The following is a 23,885-nucleotide window of genomic DNA, read 5'->3' as shown; positions in this document are numbered from 1 at the left end:
CTCCAGCTAAAACTGGAATGGCCAGTCTCCAAGTGGGATCAACAGTGTGCCCAGAGCAAATCAGGTGTCACACTGAAGCTACATTAGTCTCTGAGGGTGGGGTGGATTTAGCCACACTGGCTGCCTGGCCCCCTAACATGCAAAAATACAGGCAGCAGCTCTTAATTAATGGGACAAGTGTAGAGGGCCTGAGGGATACAGGTGCCAGTGTCACTATGGTGACAGAGAAACTGGTTTTCCCTGGCCAATACCTGGCTGGACAAACTTATCCAGTCACCAACGCTGACAATCAGACTAAAGTACATCCCATGGCTATGGTAACTTTAGAGTGGGGAGGGGTCAATGGCCTGAAACAGGTGGTGGTCTCCTCAAATATCCCAGTAGACTGTTTGCTTGGAAATGACCTGGAGTCCTCAGCATGGGCTGAGGTAGAACTGAAAACCCATGCAGCCATGCTGGGTATCCCTGAACTGGTGTGTGTCAAAACAAGGGCACAGTGCAAGGCACAGGGTGAAAAAGTAGAGCTGGAGTCTGGAAGAAAGGCCCAGCCTACCAAGAGAAAAGGAAAGTCAGCTGGGAAACCAGCTGCAACACAACAAGAAAAAGAGAGCCTCTCTTCTCAGGAAGAAGTTCTGCCCTCTGAGGGAACTGAGCCTATGGAGCTGGAACCTTACCAGGTTGAGCTCTTGGGCCCAGGGGGACCCTCAAGGGAGGAGTTGTGTAAGGGACAAGAAACCTGTCCCTCTCTTGAAGGCCTTAGGCAGCAAGCTGCTGAAGAGTCCAAAGGCAAGAAAAATGGAACACATAGGGTCTATTGGGAAGATGGACTCCTGTACACTGAGGCAAGAGATCCCAAACCTGGTGCCACTAGGAGAGTGGTAGTGCCTCAGGGGTTCAGAGAGTTTATTCTGACCTTAGCCCATGATATTCCCCTTGCTGGGCATTTGGGACAAACCAAGACGTGGGAGAGGTTAGTCAACCACTTCTACTGGCCCAACATGTCCCAGAAGGTTAAGGAGTTTTGCACCTCCTGTCCCACCTGTCAAGCCTGTGGTAAGACAGGTGGACATCCAAAGGCCCCCCTCATTCCACTTCCAGTGGTGGGGGTCCCCTTTGAAAGAGTGGGTGTGGACATAGTGGGTCCACTGGAACCTCCCACAGCCTCAGGAAATATGTACATCCGAGTAGTAGTGGATCATGCTACTAGGTATCCTGAAGCTATTCCCCTTAGGTCGACTACTGCCCCTGCAGTAGCCAAGGCCCTCATTGGTATCTTTACCAGAGTGGGCTTCCCTAAGGAGGTGGTGTCTGACAGAGGTACCAACTTCATGTCAGCATACCTAAAACACATGTGGAATGAATGTGGAGTGACTTATAAATTCACTACACCATATCATCCACAAACTAATGGCCTTGTTGAGAGATTCAACAAGACATTAAAGGGCATGATCATGGGGCTCCCAGAAAAACTCAAAAGGAGATGGGATGTCCTCCTGCCATGTCTGCTTTTCGCTTACAGAGAGGTGCCTCAGAAGGGAGTAGGGTTCTCACCCTTTGAACTTCTGTTTGGCCACCCTGTAAGGGGACCACTAGCTCTTGTGAAAGAAGGCTGGGAGAGACCTCTTCATGAGCCTAAACAAGACATAGTGGACTATGTACTTGGCCTTCGCTCAAGGATGGCAGAGTACATGGAAAAGGCAAGCAAAAACCTTGAGGCCAGCCAACAGCTCCAGAAGTGTTGGTATGACCAAAAGGCTGCACTGGTTGAATTTCAACCAGGGCTGAAAGTATGGGTTTTGGAGCCTGTGGCTCCCAGGGCACTTCAGGACAAATGGAGTGGCCCTTACCCAATCCTGGAAAAGAAGAGTCAGGTCACCTACCTGGTGGACCTAGGCACAAGCAGGAGCCCCAAGAGGGTGATCCATGTAAACCGCCTAAAACTCTTCCATGACAGGGCTGATGTGAATCTGTTGATGGTAACAGATGAGGACCAGGAAGCTGAGAGTGAGCCTCTCCCTGATCTCCTCTCATGAGACCCTAAAGATGGCTCAGTGGATGGAGTGATCTATTCAGACACCCTCTCTGGCCAACAGCAAGCTGACTGTAGGAAGGTCCTACAACAGTTTGCTGAGCTCTTTTCCCTAACCCCTGGTCAGACACACCTGTGTACCCATGATGTGGACACAGGAGACAGCATGCCTGTCAAAAACAAAATCTTCAGACAGTCTGATCAAGTTAAGGAAAGCATCAAGGTGGAAGTCCACAAGATGCTGGAATTGGGAGTAATTGAGTACTCTGACAGCCCCTGGGCTAGCCCAGTGGTCTTAGTCCCCAAACCTCACACCAAAGAAGGAAAGCGAGAGATGAGGTTTTGTGTGGACTACAGAGGCCTTAATTCTGTCACCAAGACAGATGCCCATCCCATTCCTAGAGCTGACGAGCTGATTGACAAATTAGGTGCTGCCAAATTCTTAAGTACCTTTGACTTAACAGCAGGGTACTGGCAAATCAAAATGGCACCTGGAGCAAAAGAGAAAACAGCATTCTCCACACCTGATGGGCATTATCAGTTTACTGTTATGCCCTTTGGTTTAAAGAATGCCCCTGCCACCTTCCAAAGCTTGGTGAATTAAGTCCTTGCTGGGTTGGAGTCCTTTAGTGCAGCTTATCTTGATGATATTGCTGTCTTTAGCTCCAACTGGCAGGATCACCTGGTCCACCTGAAGAAGGTTTTGAAGGCTCTGCAATCTGCAGGCCTCTCTATCAAGGCATCCAAATGCCAGATAGGGCAGGGAACTGTGGTTTACTTGGGACACCTTGTAGGTGGAGGCCAAGTTCAGCCACTCCAGCCTAAGTTCCAGACTATTCTGGACTGGGCAGCTCCAAAAACCCAGACCCAAGTCAGGGCATTCCTTGGCTTGACTGGGTACTATAGGAGGTTTGTGAAGGGATATGGATCCATTGTGACAGCCCTCACAGAACTCACCTCCAAGAAAATGCCCAAGAAAGTAAACTGGACTGTAGAATGCCAACAGGCCTTTGACACCCTGAAACAAGCTATGTGCACAGCACCAGTTCTAAAAGCTCCAGATTACTCCAAGCAGTTCATTGTGCAAACAGATGCCTCTGAACATGGGATAGGGGCAGTTTTGTCCCAAACAAATGATGATGGCCTTGACCAGCCTGTTGCTTTCATTAGCAGGATGTTACTCCCCAGGGAGCAGCGTTGGAGTGCCATTGAGAGGGAGGCCTTTGCTGTGGTTTGGTCCCTGAAGAAGCTGAGACCATACCTCTTTGGTACTCACTTCCTAGTTCAGACTGACCACAGACCTCTCAGATGGCTGATGCAAATGAAAGGTGAAAATCCAAAACTGTTGAGGTGGTCCATCTCCCTACAGGGAATGGACTTTATAGTGGAACACAGACCTGGGACTGCCCATGCCAATGCAGATGGCCTTTCCAGGTTCTTCCACTTAGAAAATGAAGACTCTCTTGGGAAAGGTTAGTCTCATCCTCTTTCATTTGGGGGGGGTTGTGTAAGGAAATGCCTCTTTGGCATGGTTACCCCCTGACTTTTTGCCTTTGCTGATGCTATGTTTTGAATTGAAAGTGTGCTGAGGCCTGCTAACCAGGCCCCAGCACCAGTGTTCTTTCCCTAACCTGTACTTTTGATTCCACAATTGGCACACCCTGGCATCCAGGTAAGTCCCTTGTAACTGGTACCCCTGGTACCAAGGGCCCTGATGCCAGGGAAGGTCTCTAAGGGCTGCAGCATATCTTATGCCACCCTGGGGACCCCTCACTCAGCACAGACACACTGCTTACCAGCTTGTGTGTGCTGGTGAGAACAAAACGAGTAAGTCGACATGGCACTCCCCTCAGGGTGCCATGCCAACCCCACACTGCCTATGCAGTATAGATAAGTCACCCCTCTAGTAGGCCTTACAGCCCTAAGGCAGGGTGCACTATACCATAGGTGAGGGCACCAGTACATGAGTACTGTGCCCCTACAGTGTCTAAGCCAAACCTTAGACATTGTAAGTGCAGGGTAGCCATAAGAGTATATGGTCTGGGAGTCTGTCAAACACGGACTCCACAGCACCATAATGGCTACACTGAAAACTGGGAAGTTTGGTATCAAACTTCTCAGCACAATAAATGCACACTGATGCCAGTGTACATTTTATTGTAAAATACACCCCAGAGGGCACCTTAGAGGTGTCCCCTGAAACATTAACCGACTATCTGTGTAGGCTGACTAGTTCCAGCAGCCTGCCACAACCGAGACATGTTGCTGGCCCCATGGGGAGAGTGCCTTTGTCACTCTGAGGCCAGTAACAAAGCCTGCACTGGGTGGAGATGCTAACACCTCCCCCAGGCAGGAACTGTCACACCTGGCGGTGAGCCTCAAAGGCTCACCCCTTTGTGCCAGCACCGCAGGACACTCCAGCTAGTGGAGTTGCCCGCCCCCTCCGGCCACGGCCCCCACTTTTGGCGGCAAGGCCGGAGAAAATAATGAGAAAAACAAGGAGGAGTCACTGGCCAGTCAGGACAGCCCCTAAGGTGTCCTGAGCTGAAGTGACTCTAACTTTTAGAAATCCTCCAACTTGCAGATGGAGGATTCCCCAATAGGATTAGGGATGTGACCCCCTCCCCTTGGGAGGAGGCACCAAGAGGGTGTACCCACCCTCAGGGCTAGTAGCCATTGGCTACTAACCCCCCAGACCTAAACACGCCCTTAAATTTAGTATTTAAGGGCTCCCCTGAACCTAAGAATTTAGATTCCTGCAACTTACCGAAGAAGAAGACTGCTGAGCTGAAAACCCCTGCAGAAGAAGAAAGAAGACTCCAACTGCTTTGGCCCCAGTCCTACCGGCCTGCCTCCTGCCTTCTAAAGAAACCTGCTCCAGCGACGCTTTCTCCAGGACCAGCGACCTCTGAATCCTCAGAGGACTGCCCTGCTTCCAAGAGACCAAGAAACTCCCGAGGACATCGGCACTGCTCCAAAAGAACTGTGACTTTGTTTCAAGTAGCAGATTTAAAGACCCCTGCAAATCCCCGCAAGAAGCGTGAGACTTGCAACACTGCACCCGGCAACCCCGACTCGACTGGTGGAGAAACCACGCTTCAGGGAGGACCCTCTGGCGACTCTACGACTGTGAGTAACCAAAGTTGTCCCCTCTGGGCCCCCACAGCGACGCCTGCAGAGGGAATCCCGAGGCTCCCCCTGACCGCGACTGCCTGAACTCCATTTCCCGACGGCTGGAAAAGACTCTGCACCCGCAGCCCCCAGCACCTAAAGAAACGGAACTCCTGTGCAGGAGTGACCCCCAGGAGGCCCTCTCCCTTGCCCAGGTGGTGGCTACCCCGAGGAGCCCCCCCCTTGCCTGCCTGCAACGCTGAAGAGATCCCTTGATCTCTCATTGAAAACCATTACAAACCCGACGCGTGTTTGCACACTGCACCCGGCCGCCCCCGCGCTGCTGAGGGTGTACTTTTTGTGCTGACCTGTGTCCCCCCCGGTGCCCTACAAAACCCCCCTGGTCTGCCCTCCGAAGACACGGGTACTTACCTGCTGGCAGACTGGATCCGGGGCACCCCCTTCTCTCCATTGCAGCCTATGCGTTTTGGGCACCTCTTTGACCTCTGCACCTGACCGGCCCTGAGCTGCTGGTGTGGTAACTTTGGGGTTGCTCTGAACCCCCAACGGTGGGCTACCTTGGACCAAAAACTGAAACCTGTAAGTGACTTACTTACCTGTGAAAACTAACAAAAACTTACCTCCCCCAGGAACTGTGAAAATTGCACTGTGTCCACTTTTAAAACAGCTTATTGTGTTTTATGTAAAAAGTATACATGCTAATGTAATGATTCAAAGTTCCTAAAGTACTTACCTGCAATACCTTTCAAATGAGATATTACATGTAGAATTTGAACCTGTGGTTCTTAAAATAAACTAAGAAAAGATATTTTTCTATAACAAAACCTATTGGCTGGATTTGTCTCTGAGTGTGTGTTCCTCATTTATTGCCTGTGTGGATGTACAACAAATGCTTAACACTACTCCTTGGATAAGCCTACTGCTCGACCACACTACCACAAAATAGAGCATTAGTATTATCTCTTTTTGCCACTATCTTACCTCTAAGGGGAACCCTTGGACTCTGTGCATACTATTCCTTACTTTGAAATAGTGCATACAGAGCCAACTTCCTACATTGGTGGCAGCGGTGGGATACAAGACTTTGCATTTGCTGGACTACTCAGCCAATACCTGATCACACGACAAATTCCAAAAATTGTCATTAGAAATTGATTTTTGCAATTTGAAATTTTTCTAAATTCTTAAAAGTCCTGCTAGGGTCTTGTGTTAGTCCCTGTTAGCATTTCCTTTTAGAGTTTAAAAGTTTGGTAAAAGTTTGAATTAGATTCTAGAACTAGTTTTTAGATTCTTAAAAAGTATTCCAACTTTTAGAAGCATAATGTCTAGTGCAGAGATGAATGTGGTGGAACTCGACACCACACCTTACCTCCATCTTAAGATGAGGGAGCTAAGGTCACTCTGTAAAATAAAGAAAATAGTAATGGGCCCCAGACCTTCCAAACTACAGCTCCAGGAGCTGTTGGCAGAGTTTGAAAAGGCCAACCCCTCTGAGGATGGCAACTCAGAGGATGATGATAGTGACTTGGAGGGTGATTCCCCCCTACCAGTCCTATCTAGGGAAGACAGGGCCTCTCAAGCCCTGACTCCACAAATCATAGTCAGAGATGCTGGTTCCCTCACAGGAGGGACCAACCTCTCTGAAATCACTGAGGATAACTCCAGTGAAGAGGACATCCAGTTTGCCAGGATGGCCAAAAGATTGGCTTTGGAAAGACAGATCCTAGCCATAGAAAGGGAAAGACAAGAGATGGGCCTAGGACCCATCAATGGTGGCAGCAACATAAATAGGGTCAGAGATTCTCCTGACATGTTGAAAATCCCTAAAGGGATTGTAACTAAATATGAAGATGGTGATGACATCACCAAATGGTTCACAGCTTTTGAGAGGGCTTGTGTAACCAGAAAAGTGAACAAATCTCACTGGGGTGCTCTCCTTTGGGAAATGTTCACAGGAAAGTGTAGGGATAGACTCCTCACACTCTCTGGAAAAGATGCAGAATCTTATGACCTCATGAAGGGTACCCTGATTGAGGGCTTTGGATTCTCCACTGAGGAGTATAGGATTAGATTCAGGGGGGCTCAAAAATCCTCGAGCCAGACCTGGGTTGACTTTGTAGACTACTCAGTAAAAACACTAGATGGTTGGATTCAAGGCAGTGGTGTAAGTAATTATGATGGGATGTACAATTTATTTGTGAAAGAACACCTATTAAGTAATTGTTTCAATGATAAACTGCATCAGCATCTGGTAGACCTAGGACCAATTTCTCCCCAAGAATTGGGAAAGAAGGCAGACCATTGGGTCAAGACTAGGGTGTCCAAAACTTCCACAGGGGGTGACCAAAAGAAAGGGGTCACAAAACCTCCCCAGGGGAAAGGTGGTGAGACAGCCAAAAACAAAAATAGTAAAGAGTCTTCTACAGGCCCCCAAAAACCTGCACAGGAGGGTGGGCCCAGAGCCTCTTCACAAAACAATTCTGGGTACAAGGGTAAAAACTTTGATCCCAAAAAGGCCTGGTGCCATAGCTGTAGTCAGTCTGGACACCAAACTGGAGACAAGGCCTGTCCCAAGAAAGATACCACTTCTAACTCCACTCCAGCTAAAACTGGAATGGCCAGTCTCCAAGTGGGATCAACAGTGTGCCCAGAGCAAATCAGGTGTCACACTGAAGCTACATTAGTCTCTGAGGGTGGGGTGGATTTAGCCACACTGGCTGCCTGGCCCCCTAACATGCAAAAATACAGGCAGCAGCTCTTAATTAATGGGACAAGTGTAGAGGGCCTGAGGGATACAGGTGCCAGTGTCACTATGGTGACAGAGAAACTGGTTTTCCCTGGCCAATACCTGGCTGGACAAACTTATCCAGTCACCAACGCTGACAATCAGACTAAAGTACATCCCATGGCTATGGTAACTTTAGAGTGGGGAGGGGTCAATGGCCTGAAACAGGTGGTGGTCTCCTCAAATATCCCAGTAGACTGTTTGCTTGGAAATGACCTGGAGTCCTCAGCATGGGCTGAGGTAGAACTGAAAACCCATGCAGCCATGCTGGGTATCCCTGAACTGGTGTGTGTCAAAACAAGGGCACAGTGCAAGGCACAGGGTGAAAAAGTAGAGCTGGAGTCTGGAAGAAAGGCCCAGCCTACCAAGAGAAAAGGAAAGTCAGCTGGGAAACCAGCTGCAACACAACAAGAAAAAGAGAGCCTCTCTTCTCAGGAAGAAGTTCTGCCCTCTGAGGGAACTGAGCCTATGGAGCTGGAACCTTACCAGGTTGAGCTCTTGGGCCCAGGGGGACCCTCAAGGGAGGAGTTGTGTAAGGGACAAAAAACCTGTCCCTCTCTTGAAGGCCTTAGGCAGCAAGCTGCTGAAGAGTCCAAAGGCAAGAAAAATGGAACACATAGGGTCTATTGGGAAGATGGACTCCTGTACACTGAGGCAAGAGATCCCAAACCTGGTGCCACTAGGAGAGTGGTAGTTCCTCAGGGGTTCAGAGAGTTTATTCTGACCTTAGCCCATGATATTCCCCTTGCTGGGCATTTGGGACAAACCAAGACGTGGGAGAGGTTAGTCAACCACTTCTACTGGCCCAACATGTCCCAGAAGGTTAAGGAGTTTTGCACCTCCTGTCCCACCTGTCAAGCCAGTGGTAAGACAGGTGGACATCCAAAGGCCCCCCTCATTCCACTTCCAGTGGTGGGGGCCCCTTTGAAAGAGTGGGTGTGGACATAGTGGGTCCACTGGAACCTCCCACAGCCTCAGGAAATATGTACATCCGAGTAGTAGTGGATCATGCTACTAGGTATCCTGAAGCTATTCCCCTTAGGTCGACTACTGCCCCTGCAGTAGCCAAGGCCCTCATTGGTATCTTTACCAGAGTGGGCTTCCCTAAGGAGGTGGTGTCTGACAGAGGTACCAACTTCATGTCAGCATACCTAAAACACATGTGGAATGAATGTGGAGTGACTTATAAATTCACTACACCATACCATCCACAAACTAATGGCCTTGTTGAGAGATTCAACAAGACATTAAAGGGCATGATCATGGGGCTCCCAGAAAAACTCAAAAGGAGATGGGATGTCCTCCTGCCATGTCTGCTTTTCGCTTACAGAGAGGTGACTCAGAAGGGAGTAGGGTTCTCACCCTTTGAACTTCTGTTTGGCCACCCTGTAAGGGGACCACTAGCTCTTGTGAAAGAAGGCTGGGAGAGACCTCTTCATGAGCCTAAACAAGACATAGTGGACTATGTACTTGGCCTTCGCTCAAGGATGGCAGAGTACATGGAAAAGGCAAGCAAAAACCTTGAGGCCAGCCAACAGCTCCAGAAGTGTTGGTATGACCAAAAGGCTGCACTGGTTGAATTTCAACCAGGGCAGAAAGTATGGGTTTTGGAGCCTGTGGCTCCCAGGGCACTTCAGGACAAATGGAGTGGCCCTTACCCAATCCTGGAAAAGAAGAGTCAGGTCACCTACCTGGTGGACCTAGGCACAAGCAGGAGCCCCAAGAGGGTGATCCATGTAAACCGCCTAAATCTCTTCCATGACAGGGCTGATGTGAATCTGTTGATGGTAACAGATGAGGACCAGGAAGCTGAGAGTGAGCCTCTCCCTGATCTCCTCTCATCAGACCCTAAAGATGCCTCAGTGGATGGAGTGATCTATTCAGACACCCTCTCTGGCAAACAGCAAGCTGACTGTAGGAAGGTCCTACAACAGTTTGCTGAGCTCTTTTCCCTAACCCCTGGTCAGACACACCTGTGTACCCATGATGTGGACACAGGAGACAGCATGCCTGTCAAAAACAAAATCTTCAGACAGTCTGATCAAGTTAAGGAAAGCATCAAGGTGGAAGTCCACAAGATGCTGGAATTGGGAGTAATTGAGTACTCTAACAGCCCCTGGGCTAGCCCAGTGGTCTTAGTCCCCAAACCTCACACCAAAGAAGGAAAGAGAGAGATGAGGTTTTGTGTGGACTACAGAGGCCTTAATTCTGTCACCAAGACAGATGCCCATCCCATTCCTAGAGCTGACGAGCTGATTGACAAATTAGGTGCTGCCAAATTCTTAAGTACCTTTGACTTAACAGCAGGGTACTGGCAAATCAAAATTGCACCTGGAGCAAAAGAGAAAACAGCATTCTCCACACCTGATGGGCATTATCAGTTTACTGTTATGCCCTTTGGTTTAAAGAATGCCCCTGCCACCTTCCAAAGCTTGGTGAATCAAGTCCTTGCTGGGTTGGAGTCCTTTAGTGCAGCTTATCTTGATGATATTGCTGTCTTTAGCTCCAACTGGCAGGATCACCTGGTCCACCTGAAGAAGGTTTTGAAGGCTCTGCAATCTGCAGGCCTCTCTATCAAGGCATCCAAATGCCAGATAGGGCAGGGAACTGTGGTTTACTTGGGACACCTTGTAGGTGGAGGCCAAGTTCAGCCACTCCAGCCTAAGATCCAGACTATTCTGGACTGGGCAGCTCCAAAAACCCAGACCCAAGTCAGGGCATTCCTTGGCTTGACTGGGTACTATAGGAGGTTTGTGAAGGGATATGGATCCATTGTGACAGCCCTCACAGAACTCACCTCCAAGAAAATGCCCAAGAAAGTAAACTGGACTGTAGAATGCCAACAGGCCTTTGACACCCTGAAACAAGCTATGTGCACAGCACCAGTTCTAAAAGCTCCAGATTACTCCAAGCAGTTCATTGTGCAAACAGATGCCTCTGAACATGGGAGAGGGGCAGTTTTGTCCCAAACAAATGATGATGGCCTTGACCAGTCTGTTGCTTTCATTAGCAGGAGGTTACTCCCCAGGGAGCAGCGTTGGAGTGCCATTGAGAGGGAGGCCTTTGCTGTGGTTTGGTCCCTGAAGAAGCTGAGACCATACCTCTTTGGTACTCACTTCCTAGTTCAGACTGACCACAGACCTCTCAGATGGCTGATGCAAATGAAAGGTGAAAATCCAAAACTGTTGAGGTGGTCCATCTCCCTACAGGGAATGGACTTTATAGTGGAACACAGACCTGGGACTGCCCATGCCAATGCAGATGGCCTTTCCAGGTTCTTCCACTTAGAAAATGAAGACTCTCTTGGTAAAGGTTAGTCTCATCCTCTTTCGTTTGGGCGGGGGGTTGTGTAAGGAAATGCCTCCTTGGCATGGTTACCCCCTGACTTTTTGCCTTTGCTGATGCTATGTTTTGAATTGAAAGTGTGCTGAGGCCTGCTAACCAGGCCCCAGCACCAGTGTTATTTCCCTAACCTGTACTTTTGATTCCACAATTGGCACACCCTGGCATCCAGGTAAGTCCCTTGTAACTGGTACCCCTGGTACCAAGGGCCCTGATGCCAGGGAAGGTCTCTAAGGGCTGCAGCATATCTTATGCCACCCTGGGGACCCCTCACTCAGCACAGACACACTGCTTACCAGCTTGTGTGTGCTGGTGAGAACAAAACGAGTAAGTCGACATGGCACTCCCCTCAGGGTGCCATGCCAACCTCACACTGCCTATGCAGTATAGATAATTCACCCCTCTAGTAGGCCTTACAGCCCTAAGGCAGGGTGCACTATACCATAGGTGAGGGCACCAGTACATGAGTACTGTGCCCCTACAGTGTCTAAGCCAAACCTTAGACATTGTAAGTGCAGGGTAGCCATAAGAGTATATGGTCTGGGAGTCTGTCAGACACAGACTCCACAGCACCATAATGGCTACACTGAAAACTGGGAAGTTTGGTATCAAACTTCTCAGCACAATAAATGCACACTGATGCCAGTGTACATTTTATTGTAAAATACACCCCAGAGGGCACCTTAGAGGTGTCCCCTGAAACCTTAACCGACTATCTGTGTAGGCTGACTAGTTCCAGCAGCCTGCCACAACCGAGACATGTTGCTGGCCCCATGGGGAGAGTGCCTTTGTCACTCTGAGGCCAGTAACAAAGCCTGCACTGGGTGGAGATGCTAACACCTCCCCCAGGCAGGAACTGTCACACCTGGCGGTGAGCCTCAAAGGCTCACCCCTTTGTGCCAGCACCGCAGGACACTCCAGCTAGTGGAGTTGCCCGCCCCCTCCGGCCACGGCCCCCACTTTTGGCGGCAAGGCCGGAGAAAATAATGAGAAAAACAAGGAGGAGTCACTGGCCAGTCAGGACAGCCCCTAAGGTGTCCTGAGCTGAAGTGACTCTAACTTTTAGAAATCCTCCATCTTGCAGATGGAGGATTCCCCAATAGGATTAGGGATGTGACCCCCTCCCCTTGGGAGGAGGCACCAAGAGGGTGTACCCACCCTCAGGGCTAGTAGCCATTGGCTACTAACCCCCCAGACCTAAACACGCCCTTAAATTTAGTATTTAAGGGCTCCCCTGAACCTAAGAATTTAGATTCCTGCAACTTACCGAAGAAGAAGACTGCTGAGCTGAAAACCCCTGCAGAAGAAGAAAGAAGACTCCAACTGCTTTGGCCCCAGTCCTACCGGCCTGCCTCCTGCCTTCTAAAGAAACCTGCTCCAGCGACGCTTTCTCCAGGACCAGCGACCTCTGAATCCTCAGAGGACTGCCCTGCTTCCAAGAGACCAAGAAATTCCCGAGGACAGCAGCACTGCTCCAAAAGAACTGTGACTTTGTTTCAAGTAGCAGATTTAAAGACCCCTGCAAATCCCCGCAAGAAGCGTGAGACTTGCAACACTGCACCCGGCAACCCCGACTCGACTGGTGGAGAAACCACGCTTCAGGGAGGACCCTCTGGCGACTCTACGACTGTGAGTAACCAAAGTTGTCCCCTCTGGGCCCCCACAGCGACGCCTGCAGAGGGAATCCCGAGGCTCCCCCTGACCGCGACTGCCTGAACTCCATTTCCCGACGGCTGGAAAAGACTCTGCACCCGCAGCCCCCAGCACCTAAAGAAACGGAACTCCTGTGCAGGAGTGACCCCCAGGAGGCCCTCTCCCTTGCCCAGGTGGTGGCTACCCCGAGGAGCCCCCCCTTGCCTGCCTGCAACGCTGAAGAGATCCCTTGATCTCTCATTGAAAACCATTACAAACCCGACGCGTGTTTCCACACTGCACCCGGCCGCCCCCGCGCTGCTGAGGGTGTACTTTTTGTGCTGACCTGTGTGTCCCCCGGTGCCCTACAAAACCCCCCTGGTCTGCCCTCCGAAGACGCGGGTACTTACCTGCTGGCAGACTGGAACCGGGCACCCCCTTCTCTCCATTGCAGCCTATGCGTTTTGGGCACCTCTTTGACCTCTGCACCTGACCGGCCCTGAGCTGCTGGTGTGGTAACTTTGGGGTTGCTCTGAACCCCCAACGATGGGCTACCTTGGACCAAAAACTGAAACCTGTAAGTGACTTACTTACCTGTGAAAACTAACAAAAACTTACCTCCCCCAGGAATTGTGAAAATTGCACTGTGTCCACTTTTAAAACAGCTTATTGTGTTTTATGTAAAAAGTATACATGCTAATGTAATGATTCAAAGTTCCTAAAGTACTTACCTGCAATACCTTTCAAATGAGATATTACATGTAGAATTTGAACCTGTGGTTCTTAAAATAAACTAAGAAAATATATTTTTCTATAACAAAACCTATTGGCTGGATTTGTCTCTGAGTGTGTGTTCCTCATTTATTGCCTGTGTGGATGTACAACAAATGCTTAACACTACTCCTTGGATAAGCCTACTGCTCGACCACACTACCACAAAATAGAGCATTAGTATTATCTCTTTTTGCCACTATCTTACCTCTAAGGGGAACCCTTGGACTCTGTGCATACTATTCCTTACTTTGAAATAGTGCATACAGAGCCAACTTCCTACAGGCATCAACAAAGGGTTTGTAGTGCTAAAATTACCATCTTCTCAGATTTCAGGAATAGGCAGACTTGAATCAGAAAACCACATTTTTCAAACAAATTTGACATTTTACTGGAACAAACCACATTTTTACTATTTTTTTGTGCTTTCAGCCTCCTTCCAGTAAGTGACAGAAATGGGTGTGAAACCAATGCTGGATCCTGGATAGCTCAACATTTCTGAAAAGTAGACAAAATTTAAAATTTAGAAAGGGGTCACTTGTGTAGATCCTACAAGGTTTTCCTACAGAACATAACAGCTGAAATACAAAAATATTTAAATTGAGGTGAAATAAACAGCCATTTCTCTCCACGTTTTACTCTATAACTCTTTCCTGCCATCTCAGATTTTCAAAAGCAATATATTGTTACATCTGCTGGACTCTCCTGGTTGTGGGGATAGATAGGGCTTGTAGGTTCATCAAGAACCCTAGGTACCTAGAGGCAATAAATGAGTTGCACCTTGCAATGGGTTTTTATTGTATACCAGGTATACAGCAATTTATTTGGTAAAATATAAAGAGTCAAAAAGTGTTATCAAGGAAACCTTTGTATTTACAAAATGGGCACTAGATAAGGTGTTGAGAAGCAGTGGTTATTTGCAAATCTCTTAATTCCAGGGTCCCCATACTAGCATGTGAATTACAGGGCATTTCTCAAACAGAAGTCTTTTTACACACTATCTTACATTTCAAAGGAAAAATGTTTGAGAAAGACAGGGAGCAATAACACTTGTACTTCTATTCTGTGTTTCCCCAGGTCCCCCGATAAAAATGGAACCTCACTGGTGTGGGTAAGGCTAATGTCCGCAACAGGAAACACAACGTGGACACATCACATTTTCCCAAAGAAAACAGACCTGTTTTTGAAAAGTGCCTAGCTGTGAATTTTGGACTCCAGCTCAGCCAGCACCTAGGAAAACCTCACAAACTTGGACATTTATAAAAACAAGACACCTAGGGGAATTCAGAATGGGGTGACTTGTGGGGCTCTCACCAGGTTCTGTTACCTAGAATTCTTTGCAAATCTCAAAATTTGGCCAAAAAAAAAACACTTTCTCCTCACATTTCAGTGATGGAAACTTCCGAAATCTAAGAAGAGACACAAATTTCCTTCTACCCAGCATTCCCCCAAGTCTCCCGATAAAGATGGTACCTCACTTGTGTGGGTATGCCTAGTGCCCGCTACAGGAAATTCCCCAAAACACAATATGGACACTTCAAAATGATCTATTACAAAACTATCTGTTTTTGCGGGGAGAGGCACCTGTGTTTTTGGTCCCAGGTGTGGCAGTCATCTAGGGAAACGTACCAAACCCAGAAATTTTTTTAAACTAGACACCCAGAGGAGTCCAGGGATGTGTGGCTGCGTGGATCCCTCAACATTTTCTTACCCAGACTCCTCTGCAAACCTCAAATATGGCTAAATAAATCACATTTTCCACACTTTTCTTTGTAGGATCACTGTGCCAGTACAAATTTCCTACCACCCAATGTTCCCCTCGGTCTCCCGATAAAAATGATAACTCACATGCCCTCTTGCTAGGAATGTACTGCCTAAAAATCAAACGATCCTTGAACAGAACCAAGGACTCGTCCACACTTATTTCCTCGCCTGGAACATACACCTCTAAAAACCGATTGACATTGTGATCAAGGATAGGCCTAATCTTAAAAAGACGGTCAGAATCATGGTGATCTCGTGGCAAGGCTAAAGCATTGTCAACAAAATGCAGCACCCGAAGAAGAAGCAAATACCAATTATGGGTCATGGTTGCAGGAAATATAGCCGTTGCCATCAAGGGACTAGTAGACCAATAACAAGCCAGTCACAGCTTCTTTATCAACCCCATCAAAAAAGACAAACAAAATAACTTTTTCATCTCTTCCAGATTTGTGGGAATCCATTGGGTAGCTCTAGACTGAGGCCTAAGTCTGGCAGCATTGTTCCTCAAATAATGCTCCTCATACAAATGAGTCTGCTCAACAATCTCTTCCAAAAATAAATTGTCCATAAACAACTCAAAGAAATTGACAGGCAAAAAGTTTTCCATATTTACTCTACACCCTGAGAGACCAGTAAAGGTAGGCAACTGTCGCTGCTCCATGTTTGGGGCAACCCAGGTGTCAGGACTTCCAGTGGGAAACCTTTCAGCCCCAGGCTGCTGCACTATTGGCACATCAGTGTCCTCTTCTAAAACAGGCCGTTCATCTGCACTCAGGGTGTCTTCCTCATCAGAAGATTCCATTCAGACAGAAAACTCACTGCCAGAATCTCTCACTTTCTCATCTGCCTCAGATGCAGAGTCAGTCTCATAATCATGGTCAGAAGACAACTCAAAAAGCATGCCAACAACCTGCTGAGCAATCACTCTGCTGCTAGCCATGGTGCTTTCTAAGAAGTGTAATTTGACAAATACGCCACCAACAACCAGCACTGTCTAAAACAAGTAATAAACAAAGTGTGGTTTTATCAAAAGAGTTATATACTCAAAAACTATACCACTCACTTGCCTGAAAAACCTAGACTCACCAGCAACTACTCTGCACAGACACGGCAATCACCAATGATATCCCACTAAAAAGAAAAAAGAAAAGCAAATTAGACATAGGAAAGCACAAATATCATTGTCCACAAATCGAAGGACAATTTCACACACAGTCCTGCATTTAGTACAACACCTACAAACATGTCATTCATGCATGGCAACAGTACTCCTTTGGAGTAAATTGTTTTTACTTACCTAAAACATGCAACTACACAAAACGCAGGTCAACGACTGCCAAAACCGCAACAAGCCACAGCATGGGAAGCAAACAATTTGAACTAGAACAAAAAGGAGAAATAAACTGTTATAATTACAAATGCAAATACTTTGGCAGTTGACAAACACTTCACCACCAAACATTTAGAAATTTTCCCTGGTGCCTAGTGTTCTCTGCCCAGGTGGGCCTAAAAAAACTAGGCCAATCTGCCCCCAAGTGGGGGGGACAGAAATGGCCACCGGTACTGTGCTGAATCCCTTGCCCAAGGGGCCACCATCCGCACAAAAAAATAATATATATCCCTGGCGCCTTAGAGGCTTCTACCCCCCTTTGGGGCAGATGGGCCTAAAAATAATAGGCCAATCTCCCTCCAAGTGGGCAGTAATGGTGTGAATAATATTGGCCACCCCTTGGGGAGCGACCCTCGTACAAGGGGCCACCCCCACACACAAAGCACATACACCCAAAATATCTGGCGCTAAGTGGATTCTGCCCCCCTTGGGGGCAGATGGGCCTAAAGAAAATAGGCTGATCTGCCCCCAAGGGGGGCAGAACTGCCCAACAGTGCATTGCCCCTTTTGGGGGGTGACCCTTGCCGAAGGGGGCACCCCCAACATAAAAAAACAAAGGACACAAAAAAATCCCTGGTGTCTTGGGGGCAGATGTGCCAAAAAGAAAAAGGCCGTTCTGCCCCCAAGGGGGGCCGAAATTGCATAAAATATATTGCTCCCTTTGGGGGGACAACCATTGCCCATTCCCCCCCCCCCCCCTACAAAGAGCATACACAAGATCCCTGGTGCTAAGTGGATTCTGCCCCCTTAGGGGGCAGATGGGCCTAATATGGGCCAAAGGGGGTGCCCCCAACACAATAAAACAAAGGAAACAAAAAAAAAATCCCAGAACTGCCCAGTAGTGCATTGCCCCCTTTGGGAGGGTGACCCTTGTATCGAAGGGACCACCCCCACACAAAAAAAAAACAAAGAGCAAAAAATAAAGAGCAAAACATCCCTTGGGGGGCTGATCAGCCTAAAAATAATCAGTCGATCTGCCCTCAAAGGGGGCAAAAATGGTGAAAAACATTATGCCCCCTTAGGGAAGCGACCCTTGCTTAAAGGGGCCACACCTTGTGAAATGCAACAGACAAAAACAGACCCATAAACAAAAATACCTGGTGTCTAGTGGGCATACCTGCTGCCTAATCGATGTGCAATCGGGCAGCAGGAATGCTGAAAGAGACATCGAGGGAAAGGAAAACCCTTTCGTGTCCCCTGATGCCTCTTTTAGAGGAATCCACCTAGCGCTTCCCCCGAGGGCCTGGTGCAGGACGTAATAGTTACATCCAGGGCACCCAAAGGGTTAAAACTCATACGATCACCTTGATGGTACCACCAACCTAACTTAGGGCTGGTATCACAATCCTTATAGATACTGTAAAACATCTAAATAAATGGACCTGGTTCCCAAAGGTAAGCTTACACGTTTGTGTATGTTTAATCTTTTTTGGTATTTACAAAACTGCAAATTAATAGTAAATTTACAACTGTGGAGACTCCGCAGTCCATGCGGAAAAGTCCACACATGAAAAGCTAGCACAGGCATCCTTTTTATGTGTGGAGTTCTCTGCCCTGACTGCGGGGTAAGGCAGTCATAAAGTTAATATTAAATCATAGTTTTGTAAATATCGAAAAAGAGTAAACTTACTCAAACGTGTAATTGTTCCTATGTGAATCAGTCCCTATGTGTTTAGACAAAGAAGAAAGATCTGATCTAATTACACAGATCATTTCACTACACTGTGTCTGAGTTAGAGAGGAGCGTGCACCACTTCCAACCAATGAAAAATCCAATACCTATGTACTTTATTTATTATTGTAGGGTAGATGCCACTGGCTTTCTTTAGTGAAAATAATGACAATACCACGCCTCAAACTATCTTTGAAACAACCTCACTAAAACACCTTTCTTCAATTATAGCATTACAAGCACAATGTGAATGTCAATTTTCCAGTCTTAAGTGTAGGCATGCATGATTTCTGGAATAAAGAATGGTGGGGATGGGGCAATGAATCCAAAAGGAGCAAAAACACAATAAAACTAAGACTAAGAACTGTCATTGTTCCCAATTAGCCTCACTCTGGCCCGCTTTCATTTTATCTCTCATAAATGTATGGACTTTTTCACTGTTATTTTATTTTTTGAAGAACTCAGAGAAAGTTATGTACAATCCAATTCCTTGGCGAGGAATAGCACTTGAGGGTGGAAAGGTAAAAAGCAGTGAAAAATGAGCTCTGACGACACTCGACACTCGCTGCTCTACAATGACTCTCGTACTATTGTACTTTTTTACCTCTCGTCAAATCCACTGAGGGACCGATTCACAAAGATAAAATTAGGGCTAAAGTCTAAGTTTAGACCTAAAGTCGGGCCCTGAGTGGCCGAAGTACTAAATAAAAAAATTATGAAAACGACTTTGATTTCAGTGAATGTCACAATTTAAGATAAAAGATTAAATAAAAAACGTGAACTGGGATGCAAAGGCCTCCATAAGGACTTGCAAATCATGCAATCGAAAACTTGAATATAGTCATGTGACTATGCTGCAGTACTCGTCAATTCAGGGATATTTTCATGTGTATGTCATCTGTGCATGAGCAAGCTACACAGTATAAAAAATAGGCACGATGCATGACACCAGGCCATCATTATCAGAGGTGGGCAAATGGACTGGATTTTCCCCTCTGCCAGAGTGACAGAAACCCTGGGTACCGGTAGATCCGGGGTTTGGGGAAAAATCAGGGCCATTAGGGTCCAATAAGAAACGAGGAAGTTGTGTGGCAATCAGTACTTCTGGGTCTCATTCCAATATGCATTCTTCAATTTGGACCGCACTTTCACCCAGAGGTTTTGGCTAGGTGAAAGTCAAAAATCTGTATTTCTGATGGGCACAGTGACTACTGTTATCAGCACATTGGAATAAAGAGGCCACTCTAATTAGAGCCTAAATGTGATATTCACAACATAAGTTGACATAAAACTATTACTGGAACCCTTCTCAGTCATACGTTCTCCACTGGGTGTGTTATGAATAGCAGCACCCACTCTCCTTCGCTCTAACCTTTTCTTTAATTCTCTCTCACACACACCCTATGGGTTGATTACAAGTCAGGCAGCGTGAACTTACCTCATGGAATTCTGCTCTGCCTGTTTCCAAATGTGTTTTTTTTCCACACCTTTTTTTCTGGGGTGTGGGAGAACCAGGCACGATCAGAAAAAAATTGAATTAGACTGTGGCTGAAGCAGCAGCAAAACCTCATAGCCTGTTTTTATTTTCTCCGGGGGGTATACAATGCTCCCCCGCCAAAGAACACATTTTGTTTCCCTGCTCTTATCCCCCGCTAAGCTCCGACACCACCCCACCAAAAATTACCTAGATCTCCCCACATACCTTTCCCTGCAGGTGGTAAATGTATGCCATAACCCTTCAGCGTTAGGAATTTCTTGTGTTTATATGATCAGAACAATTGGTCCCACATATTAATTCTCCATTCCAGGGGGGGAAACTATTCATTGTATTAGACTGGGGTGGATTTACTGAGGAGTAAACCCCTTGATATCGTCCAGCTCTCTCTTTCTCATGTTCATGTTTCTTACTCTTACTATATCTCATTTTCTCGCCTGTCTCCTGTTAAATCTCATTTTCTCTCTCGTCTCTCTTTTACTCACCCACTATTAAACCTCATAATCTTTCACGTCCGTCTGTTCTGTATCTATTTCTCTCTCCTCCCTCTCACCAAATTCCTTCACTTCCACTCATCTCCATTCTCTCTATCTTTCTTTACCTAGTGCTTTCCTATTTTTCTCTTTTTTCCCCTCCCCCTGTCCCTTTGTCTTTTTTCACCTCTTTCACCGTCTCTCACCCATTTTCTTTCAGTGGACTTTTTTCTTTCTCTTTCTCACACTCACTACTTCTGTCTCACCCTTTCTCCCTCTCCCCTTTACTTCTTTTTATATCTCATCCCCCCTGTCTCCCCATCCCTATCTTTCTCTTTTGTCCCTGTTAATATCACTTTTCGTCTCTCACTGTGCCTCTCTCTCTTTATCTTTCTTTCTCTCTCTCTGTTTCTCCCTCTGACTTTTTTCCCTCGAGCTCTCTTCCCTCCTGTTGTTTCCCCTGCCTTCTCTCTTTGCCCACGTTCTTTCTTTCTTCCTAACCGGCACTTCTCTCTCTTCCTGTCTTTCACTCTATAGCTTAGATTTCCCTCACTCCCATTTCTTCCATGCCCCTCGGATGTTTCAACTGTTTCTACTTCACCCTCTGCCTACTACTTGTACAATGTAAATGTAAATCCTATATAAAAACCATGTCTAGCTTCTGCCTCTCTTTCTAAATATATCTCTTTTTAACCACATTTCAGTTCACATATCTTATTATGTCCGGTCTTCTAACATGAAACTGCTAATATAATTGTTCATCTCTTTGAAGAAAAGTTCTGTGAGAGACAGTAAAATAAATAAACAAACCTGTTTTTGTTTCTTGGTAATAATTTTTTTGTTTTCCCGCTCGTAGCTCTTGGGTCAATTTCTGTCTTATGTCGAGACCAAGTCATAACGGTGTTTGTCAGATAAATACTGCGATAGCGAGTTCGATTGCTCCTAGCTGCATTAACTCGACGAACTCTAAGAATAAATAGTATATTTTCCCAAGTTATATTTTGTTGAATATAAAAAAATAACATTTTTGTTGGAAAAGGGCATTTGATTCTCAGTCGTGTTGGCTATCGAATTGAGACAGGATCATCATAACATTGTGCAACCACGAGCTGGCCTTGTTCCCGGCAGTGGTTTTTCAGTTCAAGAACAGACTTCACATATTAATCTGCTAAAGTTCTGCTAAGGTTCATACATTAGAAAACAGGAGAGTAACAATTCTCCAAACATCAAATGTTTACAAGGAACCGCAATGTCAGACATTACAGCATGATGCTCCCAGATCCAATCCACATTACTGGCCAGACTTGCTTGCAGTAATGCCCACGCAGCTCATGGACTTGACATTTGAATCAGATGCGAGTGGTAAACAGCCAACTCAAATGGCCAAATCATGGAGCGCAGTCGTTGAGCACTCTGAGTACGTTGACATCATTACAGCAGTTATCTCCATTAAGGATCTAGGCCAACAAATGGCCTGCTGTTTTCCTAATACGAGATTCTGCATGTCCAAGATGTACTAATTTTGCTCTTTTTTAATTCCATATCATGAATTCTTCTGATTTCCGTCAAACAAACACGGCCAAATAGGCGTCTGCGGTCCACCACGATGAAGTGCCTGCCTACATTTCAACTGCGTTAGCAAACATGCTCAGGCTTTCACAAGATGCGTTAAAGATTCCTTAGTAGTGGTATATTGCCAACTCAATTAATGCAGGCAGGCGCTCTAGACATGCTGCTGCAATAATTCATTGATAAGAGACACACAATACGTGTATGTGCCAAGGGGTAGTTTTCTGTTTTGCCTGGTGTTGTATTGAAAGGCTAGATAGATTTTTCTAGCCTGTGCACCATTAGTACTACAACAGATGTCATAGGTATGTGAGAGCTGGTGACAAATGTAATGTCCACGTTGCAGGTGTTGACAGCACTTTTAGTCCCAACATCAAACCGGACTGACGTGTGGCTCCTACGGCAACAAGGGTCACTTTGACTGATGTATGTCCACACCAGAACCCAGTGCTTAATTTATGCCTATTGTTTCCGGTGCGGAGCACCGGCACTTCTTTTTCTGCCTCGAGAATTCACTGCGAGCAAAATACACATGTGGGAAAGACGGAGGAAGAGAAAAACGAAAAAGCGTCACAAAGGGAGAAAGCAGAAAGCTGCAAGAGAGTGAGACAAAGGGGCATGGAGTGGCTGTAAAAGGATTGAAGATGCCCGGGTTGGCTTCAGGATTATGCTGCCTCAGTATTCCGTGTTCTTTCATTTAACTCCAGCAGCTGCGTGTTTGAGAGGAGGGCTTTGGTCACCGGCACGTTTTTATTTACAAATTAAGCACTGCCAGGACCCAAATCCCGCAGATGTTTGTGATAAGAATTTTCGATGAGAAAAAGGCCATTCCAAAGAAAAATGTATCAGTGTGGCATTTTATCTGATTCATGTACATATCAAATGCTGCAGAGGTATATATTATCTTGCAATACGTAACCTGTATATGTCAATGTTATAGCAATAATGGCATTTTTCAACCAGTACAAAGGATATGATTCTCCTGTAACCTACATTGATCTACAATGGCTGAAATATAGCTATTTTATCTAAGGACTTTGTTATATATAAGCACATTTTGCAAAAATTAAAAAAAATAGTTGTTACATTCATAAGTTGAAAATGAGGTATTCAAATTGACACTTTGCTATGCTAATACTGTATTACTGTCTGGCCATTTCGTCTGACAATCGAGGACAGTTGCAAAAGAGAATTCAAAGTTTGTAATCCTGTGATTGTATGACTTTCCTCAAGTCCCACACCTTCCAAACCACACATTTTGAAACATCAAGCTTCCCTTGCGAGTCGCACACTTTTCATGGCAGAACGATTTGTGGATTCCTCTTCCGTGTTCCAGCAAGATCTGGTAGTAAAAATTAAGGGCTATATTTATGAATCGGTTTGCTTCATGTTTGCACCACGCAATGTGGTACATGTGTGACGCAAACCTAAGTGAGGATTATGAAGCCAAGCAAGGCCACCTTGCATGTCTCTGCGTGGGTTCATAAATCTTGAGTAATGGAAAGCAGCACAAATCGCTGCATTGCATCACTCTGTGTCAGGGAGGTGTTTTCATGGGTGTTGCTTGGGTGTTGCCACACCACATCCATCGATTGTGATGCATGCCCACATTTAACAGAAGTGGTAGACCAGGAATGCACCAAAAACCTACACCTCCTCAAGTGAGGCATAACAAGGAGAAATATCTTTATTTGTCCTCATTTGTTTCTCTTGCTATAGAAAAACGCATCTCAGGATTGTTGTTGTGCATGAAAGTGACCCTTCCTGCACAAAAATAATCTTGCATGCAAAGCAGGCACCCTTGCACCATGATGCAGTGGTGCTGCGTTGG

The sequence above is a fragment of the Pleurodeles waltl genome, chromosome 8 (genome assembly GCF_031143425.1).
Source record: "Pleurodeles waltl isolate 20211129_DDA chromosome 8, aPleWal1.hap1.20221129, whole genome shotgun sequence".
Classification (NCBI taxonomy): domain Eukaryota; kingdom Metazoa; phylum Chordata; class Amphibia; order Caudata; family Salamandridae; genus Pleurodeles; species Pleurodeles waltl.
The sequence above is the reverse complement of the archived record's forward strand: the minus strand, read 5'-3'. Positions refer to the sequence as shown.